This window comes from Salvelinus sp. IW2-2015, unplaced genomic scaffold (assembly GCF_002910315.2).
Source record: "Salvelinus sp. IW2-2015 unplaced genomic scaffold, ASM291031v2 Un_scaffold2521, whole genome shotgun sequence".
NCBI classification, from domain to species: Eukaryota; Metazoa; Chordata; class Actinopteri; order Salmoniformes; family Salmonidae; genus Salvelinus; species Salvelinus sp. IW2-2015.
This window is the reverse complement of record NW_019943835.1, coordinates 79,042-86,835: the sequence shown is the minus strand read 5'-3', so window position 1 is coordinate 86,835 and position 7,794 is coordinate 79,042.

The window sequence follows — 7,794 nt, the reverse complement described above, 5'->3', positions numbered from 1 at the left end:
AGCACCTTACGGTCAGATGGCGAGCAGTTGCCAGTACTCTGACCTCCTCCCTATAGGCCGTCTCATCGTTGTCATCAGCAAACTTAATGATGGTGTTGGAGTCATGTTTGACCACGCAGTCGTGGATGAACAGGGAATACAGGAGGGGACTAAGTACACACCCCTGAGGTGCCCCAGTGTTAAGGATCAGCGTGGCAGAAGTGTTGTTGCCTACTCTTATCACCTGGGGGCGGCCCGTCAGGAAGTCCAGGATCCAGTTGCAGAGGGTGTTTAGTCCCAGAGTTCTTAGCTTGGTGATGAGCTTCGTGGGCACTATGGTGTTGAACGCTGAGCTGTAATCAATGAACAGCATTCTCACATAGATGTTATTTTTGTCCAGGTGGGAAAGGGCAGTGTGGAGTGTGATTGAGATTGCGTCATCTGTGGATCTGTTGGGGCACTATGTGAATTGGAGTGTGTCTAGGGTGTCCGGGAGGATACTGTTGATGTGAGTCATGACCAGCCTTTCAAAGCACTTCATAGCTAACGACTTGAGTGCCACGGGGCAGTAATCATTTAGGCAGGTTACCTTCGCTTTCTTTGGTACAGGGACTATGGMGGTCTGCTTGAAACAAGTAGGTATTACAGACTTGGTTAGGGAGAGGTTGAAAATGTCAGTGAAGACACTTGACAGTTGGTCCGCGCATGCTTTGAGTACACATCCATCTGGCCTGTGGCTTTGTGAATGTTGACCTGTTTATTAAAGGTTTTGTTCACATCGGCTACCAAGAGCGTTATCACACAGTCATCCAGAACAGCTGGTGCTCTCGTGCATACTTCAGTGTTGCTTGCCTCGATGTAAGCATAAAAGTCATTTAGCTCATCTGGTAGGCTTGCGTCACTGGGCAGCTCGCATCTGGGTTTCCCTTTTAGTCCGTAATAGTTTTCAAGCCCTGCCACATCCGACGAGCATCAGAGCCGGTGTTGTAGGATTCAATCTTAATTCTTTATTGACGCTTTGCTTGTTTGATGGTTCGTCTGAGGGCATAGCGGGATATCTTATAAATGTCCGGATTAGTCTCCCGCTCCTTGAAAGTGGCAGCTCTAGCCTTTAGCTCAGTCCAGATACTGCCTGTAGTCCATGGCTTCTGGTAGGGATATGCACGTACAGTCACTGTGGGGACGACGTCGTCGATGCACTTATTGATGAAGCCGATGACTGAGGTGGTATAATCCTCAATGCCATTGGATGAATCCCAGAACATATTCCGGTCTGTGCTGCAAAACAGTCCTCTAGTGTAGCATCTGTGTCATCTGACCACTTCTGTATTGAGCGAGTCACTGGTACTTCCTGCTTTAGTTTTTGCTAGCATGCAGGAATCAGGAGGATATCATTATGGTCAGATTTGTCAAATGGAGGGCGAGGGAGAGCTTTGTAAGCATCTCTGTGTGTGGAGTAAAGGTGGTCTAGGATTTTATTTCCTCTGATTGCACATGTAACAAACATGCTGGTAAAAAATATGTGAAACTGATTTAGTTTGCCTGCATTAAAGTCCCCGGCCACTAGGAGCGCCGCTTCTGGGTGAGCATTTTCTTCTTTGCTTATGGCCTTATAGAGTTGGTTGAGTGCGGTCTTAGTGCCAGCTTCGTTCTGTGGTGGTAAATAGATGGCTACGAATAATATAGATGAGAACTCTCTTGGTAGATAGTGTGGTCTACAGCTTATCATAAGGTACTCGATCTCAGGCGAGCAATACCTCGAGACTTCTTTAATATTAGGCATCGCACATCAGCTGTTATAGACAAATAGACACACACCCCCACCCCTCGTCTTACCAGAGGTAGCGTCTCTGTTCTGCCAGTGCATGGAAAATCCCGCTAGCTCTATATTGTCCGTATCTTCGTTCAGCCATATCTCGGTGAAACATAAGATGTTACAGTGTTTGATGTCCCGTTGGTAGGATAATCTTACTCGTAGGTCATCAATTTTATTTTCCAATGATTGCATGTTAGCAAGAAGAATGGAAGGCATTTGGAGTTTACTCGCTCGCCTCTGGATTTTCAGATGGATCCCTGATCTGCGTCCCCTTTTCCGCCGTCTTTTCTTCACACAAAAGGCGTGGATCTGGGCCTGCTCCAGGGAAAGCAGGATATCCTTCTCGTCGGACTTGTTAAAGGAAAAAGTTTATTCTAGTCCGCGGTGAGAAATCGCTTTTCTGATGTCCAGAAGTTATTTTCGGTAGCAGCTACATTATGTAACAATAAGTAAGCAAGAAGAACGAATGGCACGGTCACGGCCGTCGAAAGAAAGAAGAGGACCAAAGCGCAGCATGGTGAGCGTACATTTTCCTTTATTATGGAATGACGCCAACAAAACAAGAAACAAAATAAACAATCGTGAAAATTACGAGGGCTAAGTGCACCAACACACGTCAACATCCCACACTGAAAGGAGGGAAAAAGGGCTACCTAAGTATGATTCCCAATCAGAGACAACGATAGACAGCTGTCCCTGATTGAGAACCATACCCGGCCAAAACATAGAAATAAAGAAACATAGAAAACAAAGCATAGAATGCCCACCTCAAATCACACCCTGACCAAACCAAAAAGAGACATAAAAAGGCTCTCTAAGGTCAGGGCGTGACAGGCAGTATTTCTCTCTCTCTCTCTCTCTCTCTCTCTCTCTCTCTCTCTCTCTCTCTCCTCCTCTCTTCTCTCTCTCTCTCTCTCTCTCTTTCTCTCTCTTCTCCTCTCTCTTCACTCTTCTCACTCCTTTCTCTCTTTCACCTCAGACCACGGAAATTTCGTAATCATCCCATCCTCTGCTTTCCTCATAATGCTCGTTTTTGAGTGTTGGTTGTTTAGGGAATAGAAACACTGGATTGAGAGGCAGGAGAGGAGAAGTCTCTTGTTGACGATGGCGGCTATTCCATACAGAAGTGGGAGTGTGAGTGGAGGGAGGACAAGAGTGGAGTAGGGGATGGGCGAGGGAGAGGTAGGGTAAGGAGGGAGGGAGGAGGCGGAGGGAGTGGAGGGAGTATGGGGGGAGAAGGGTGGGAGGGAGGGGAGGGTGGTAGGTAAGGGGGGAAGAGAGATAAGAGGGAGAGGGAGGGGAGGAGGTGTGTCGGAGAGAGGGGGGGGGGTGGGAAGGTATAGGAGGGAAAGAGGATGGGAGGGAGGATAGCGTGAGGAGCAGAGAGGGGTAGGGAGGAGGGTGGAGGGCGGGGAGACAGGGGGGAGGGAGGTAGGAGGGAGGGAGAGAGGGTGTGGGAGTTCGGGCCCTGGGAGAGCTGTGCGGCAAGTGCAGGGTAGCAGGGCAGAGGGTGGCGCGGAGGGAGAGTGGTGGTGTGTGGGGAATACGTTGGTGAATCGAGGAATGATGGAGTGAGGTTGGGGGTAGGATGGAGTGAGTAACAGGGTGTATATGGGTGTGTGTGGGGAGTCGTTCAGGTGGCGAGAGGATAAGGGGAGTTGATTGTCGTGATCGCGGTTAACTGGTGAGGTATGGTTGTAGGGGAGATGAGGGGGGAGATGAGGGTGGGAGGAGAGATCGGTATTGCGGGAAGAGAGGGAGGGAGGAGAGAGGTGCGAAGGTAGGAGCGGGAAGAGGTGGGAGTAGAGATAGGAGGTAAAGAGGATGGTGAGAGGGGGGAAAGGTAAAAGAAGACCTCTTGCTCCATTTGAGGAATCTTAAGGTGATCCAGTGGTTATCTCTGGGTTTGTGGTGAGTGCTCTGATGTGCGCTCCATTCCCACTGCCCGCTCACACAATGGACGGCTGTATACCTAGTGAGGAATGCAGAGACGATGGCAGGCGTGGGGAAAGAGGAGGGGTGGCGGGGTTTAGCGGGTGGAAGGAGGAAGGGTGGTAGTAAGGCGGGTGGGATGTTGACGGCCGGGGGGTACGGTTGGGGTCGGGTGATGAGAGACTGAGTACTGGAGTCGGGAAGGAAGGGGAGATGGAAGGGGAGGGGAGAGGAGAAGGGAGGGAGAGGAGGAGAGGGGAGAGCGGAGGGGAGGGCGAGGGAGGCGAAGAGCGAGCGAGGTAGAGGGAGGAATGAGTCGTAAGGGGACAAGGGTAAGAAGTGGGGGGCTATCTGTGAGTATGAGAGAACTAGGAAGGTAGACGGTTGAGGAGGGGGGGATAAGGTGGGGTGAGGTGAGGTAGTTTTGAGGACTTTAAGGGTAGGCGCAGAGAGGTAAGGGGTGGGTATGTATCTATGACCAATGGGAGAGTAAGGAAGAGAGGGAGGGGGATAGAGTTAGAGAGGTAAGGGGAAGGAGAAGGGGGAGAATGATAACACAGATAGGGAAGCGTCTTTGGAAGAGGTAGGGCGGGCTGGTGTGGATTGGATCTACTGGGAAGCGAGCGGTGTGAGTGATCGGGACACCGAGGGAGGGGCGGCGGTCTTTCATTTGACTCCAGTTGTGGTGGTGAGTTGCGACATCGTGTGGTGTCGGTCGAGGTGTTAGGGTAGTAGGAGGAAGAGAGGTGGAAGTAGTCTTATTGTGTTCGTCTGGGTTGATGGAAGTAGATAGGGGCTTGTCAGGTAGGGCGCTGATGAATCTGCGTGTAGGTGGGAGTCGCGGGTGGAGTTGCGGGTCGTTAAGTAGAGCGCATTTCCTATGTGATTGGGTGTGGCGTGTGGTGCATGAGTTGGAGAGTGTGTGAGTGTGTTGCGAGGTCTGTGACCAGCGTGATTCATGGAGCTAGGACGCAGGAGGGTGAGATGAGGGTGTTGGTAAGATGTGTGGCAATGGGAAACTTGAGGGAGCGCTGTAGCTGGGTTGAGGAAGAAGAGCGAGTGGGAGCAGTGAGAGGTAACGAGATGAGGGAGGGCCACGGGATGAGTAGCATGCGTTGTATTGGTTTATGAGGGAGGTGTGGGTGTGTCGTGGCTGGGTAGTGTGGCGTGGAGGGTCGACAGGAGGAGGGCACGGGAAGAGGCGAGACTAAAGAAGAGCAGAGGGAGGGGAACTGGAGAGGGAAAGCACGGACTTAGAAAGGGGAAGTCTGAGGTAGTGTTCGAATGCGCTGGAGTCCGATGAGTGGTGAGTGAGGGTGTGGGACGGTGAGGCGATGAGAGGAACGCGTCGTCGGTAGGGGAAGGGGGCAACGGTGAGCGAGGCTGCGGAGGTCTATATAGCAGAGGCGAGTGGCAGACAGGAGGCTATGGAGTAGGCGGGGGGGGATGGAGCAGGTCGCGGAGGAAGGGACAGAGGACGGGAAGTAGGGAGTGAGGGGACTGAGAAGGCAGGAAGACGAGAGAACAGAGGGGGCTGAGGGGGCCAAAGTAGGGACTGAGAAAGGGACAATAAAGGTGGAACTGCACGAGGGGCTGAAGGCGACAGAAACGGGGTCTGAGAAGGGAAGCGAGAGAAGGGAGAGAGAGGGGACAGAGAAGGGATCGCGGAGGGGGGAATGAGAAGGGACAGGAAGGGACGAGAGGAGTAGCTGAGTAGGGACAGAAGTGTGGACTAGAGAAGGACAGAGAGGGGGACTGGAAGGGCCAGAGAGGGGAAACAGATGAAGAGGATAAAGACGAGGGATACGAGAAGGACAGAGAGGGACTGAGAAAGTGACAGAGAGGGGACAGAGAAGGGACAGAGAGGGGACAGAGAAGGGACAGAGAGGGGACAGAGAGGGGACTGAGAAGGGACAGAGAAGGGACCGAGAGGGGACTGAGAAGGGACAGAGAGGGGACTGAAGGGGGAGTGAGAGGAGTGTAGGGCTGGAACAAAAGCTTGCACTCAGAGTAGATGGTTGGCCACCCTTGTTGTTTCCCTATCTGTTTTAATGAGAACCAGACCCTTACTACTACAGCTCTGTGTATCTGTGTTGCATCACAATCTGGACAGGCTGACAGCACTGAGACAACAGACTCTGGTGTGGTGGATTCCCCCTACATGACATGTGCTGCCCACAGATACAGCCGGCCTGCTGCTTGCACACTGACATCTTCCTCTGCCAAGATACAGTGTGTTTAGTGACATACGGTTGGCTTTGAGTTGCTTGTGTTTTTTGTGAAGAAAGTTGTGAGTTTAAGCCCCACTCGGGGCAGAGCAGATTACACTCTTGTGAGGTACATACTGCACAGGAAGACAGGAAAGCAGGAAGACACAGGAAGACAGGGAGACAGGAAGACACAAAGACAGGAAGATAGGAAAACAGGAAGAAACAGGAAGACAGGAAGACACAGTAAGACACAAAGACAGGAAGACAGGAAGACACAAAGACAGGAAGACACAAAGACTGGAAGACAGGAGGACACAGCAAGACACAGGAAGACAGGAAGACGGGAAGACACAGGAAGACAGGAAGACAGTAAGACACAAAGACAGGAAGACGGGAAGACACAGGAAGACAGGAAGACAGGAAATCAGGTGACTTGGGCAGCAGAGAGAGGTAGAAACAGACAAGACATAGCATTCTGGAGAGGTTATAAGGACACTTCTGAGAGGTTATAAGGACACTTCTGAGAGGTTATAAGGACACTTCTGAGAGGTTATAAGGACACTTCTGAGAGGTTATAAGGACAACTTCTGAAGAGGTTATAAGACACTTTCTGAGAGGTTATGTAAGGACAACTTCTGAGGGTTAATAAGGACACTTCTGAGAGGTTATAAGGACACTTTACCTGAGATGGTTATAAGACACTTCTGACCTGTAAACTCGACTAAACCTAACTTTAACCAAAACCCTTGAACCTAATCCTAACCATACCATAACCTTAACCTAATTTCGACCAATTCTGAAATTAAATATATTTTGCAGGTCGGAATGTCGATTATAGAGCCTTTTCCTTATTATTCACTCAGAAATATAATGAAGAAAACCCAACATGTTGATGTGATTTCTTAGGATACAGAAGGATATACTGATTCAATTGTTTACCGTTGAAAAAGGACCAGAGCGATATCGTGTGTGTCTGTGTGTGACATCACAATGATGTCTGTGTTATTTATATGAGAGTGAAGCTACTCTACCAAACATTGCGTCGTCTATTACATCTGTAATTATGATGCGCGCCCTTGTGGAAGGAATGAAGAATGCAGCCCTCTACTCTCACTGGCTGACTGAGTCCACAAAACCCTGTTCAGCAAAACAGCCCAACTCCTGTATAAGCACTACTTACAAGATCGAAACTTCTCATAATCAGTATGCTGCTATGTGTAGGTTTTAACCACTCGAATATTCTAAAGAGAGTCTGGTGTGGTCTTTCAACTGTCCTTCAGACCTTCTATAGTACCGGGACTGTATCATAACATTACTTGTACACACCCATTAGTGTACTGGTTACAGATCTCAACGTGTTCACAAACTGTATTGGCTGCTGATGTGTGCTGATCCAGGCCACAGAAGCCATGCTCAAATTCGGCATTGGAGTCTCATATACAAATCCTGTGGGTCTGGTTAAAATGTCTTTTCTTCTGAGTTGCTTGGTGTTGCTGTTGTGTTGTGTGTGTGTTTTGTTGTGTGTGTGTGTGTGTGTGTGTTGTGTGTGTGTGTTGTGGTGTGTGTGTGTGTGTGTGTGTGTGCTGTGTGTGTGTTGTGTGTTGTGTGTGTGTTGTGTGTGTGTGTGTGTGTGTGTGTGTGACGTGTTAATCGACGTGCAGTAGTGGTGTGCAAAGTTGTATTTGTGGTGGCGTCTACGCCCGTACTGTGCATAGGACAGGCCCCGCTGTTACTCTGGTACGACATTCGTCTCGGGACACTCTGGGGCCCACATCCTCCAATATTCAGTTGTACCAGTATTTACAGTCTGGGAGAGAGTATTGATGGCTGTCTCCCTAGATTCCAAGTTGGGGAGAG